This window comes from Pygoscelis adeliae, unplaced genomic scaffold (genome assembly GCF_000699105.1).
Source record: "Pygoscelis adeliae isolate BGI_AS28 unplaced genomic scaffold, ASM69910v1 Scaffold100, whole genome shotgun sequence".
Lineage (NCBI taxonomy): Eukaryota > Metazoa > Chordata > Aves > Sphenisciformes > Spheniscidae > Pygoscelis > Pygoscelis adeliae.
In genome coordinates, this window is record NW_008824034.1 from 865,181 (window position 1) to 866,406 (window position 1,226).

Genomic DNA, 1,226 nt, shown 5'->3' on the forward strand with positions numbered 1-1,226 from the left:
GCGGGGGCTCCGTGGCCGGAGGTGCTCCTTGGCTGAGCGTCAGCAGCCCCAGCGCTACTTTTGTTCGTTTGTTGTGGAAAAAGCAAGCCCAGCAGAAGCTGTGGGCCTCGGGGCCACACGAGCATGGCAAGGGAGGGGCGTGGGGCTCTAGGGCAGGCAAGAACTGAACAGAAAGCAGAGGCTTTCTTCTCTGGTGGGTGTGGGCAGCAACGCGGGGACTTGCCTTCACCCTGTCCCTCGTGCAGCTCCTTGAAGCAGGAGCACAGAAGGGCTGAGCTGCAGCTCCCATGGGAAGGCCAGGCTTGGCGGGGGGGGGACGACACACCAAATAAATAGAGGGATTAAGAAGAGTTCAACTGTTTTTTCTCTCCATACTTGCACTCTGAACATAAATAAGTTAAAGATGCTAATAATAGACTTCAGTGCTTGCAAACACCTTCAGAAAGTAAACAGTTTGGGGGAAGGATGGCATGGCTGATGTGCTGTTCTGCGCAGAGGGCTCAGGGTTGCTGCTGCTGTGCCCAGACCCTTCTTGCTCCTCCGTGCAAGCTTTGATGGCAGCTGATGTTGCACCGTGCCTAAAATATTTTAAATGGCCCAGCCACCCCAAATGTCTTGGCAGAGAACAAGGGGCTTGCAGCACTGCAGATATATCATGCTGCTATTTCTGGGCCATTCTATAAATACGTTTTTTCTCTGGAAACAGCCCTCAGCAGCACTGAGGCCAAACCTCTTCCCAGCACTTGACCTCTCCTTTTTGGAGCCAGCCTCTCTGCTTCCCTAGAAAACCCCCTCCTGGATTACAAGCTCGTTCTCCCCAAATACAGCTGTTGAGGGAGCTGGGGGCAGCGGGGGCAGGAGCCCTTCCTTCCACCCAGCGAGCCCATTCCCCCAGCGTCTGGCCTGCGGCAGCGGCACACTCACTCACAGTTAGCTGAAATGAGGTTTAGGTGTATTTCCTAGGGAGAGGCGCCCATATCGCACCTTTCCCAGTGCCAGCAGAGAAACAAAGCCCGCTTGGGGGGACAACGGGGCCGTCCCAGCACTGCTGCCCCCCTCGCTTTGGGACTGTTGCTCTCAGGCCCTACACGGGCTCCACTTGCTAATCCCCGACACGCTGAGACACCCCTCTCCAAGTGCCGAGGGGACAAGGTAGGGCACGGCAGGGGAGCGGGCAGCAGGTTTTGTGCCCCCTCCTCCTCCGTACAAACGAAAGGCAGCTCTGG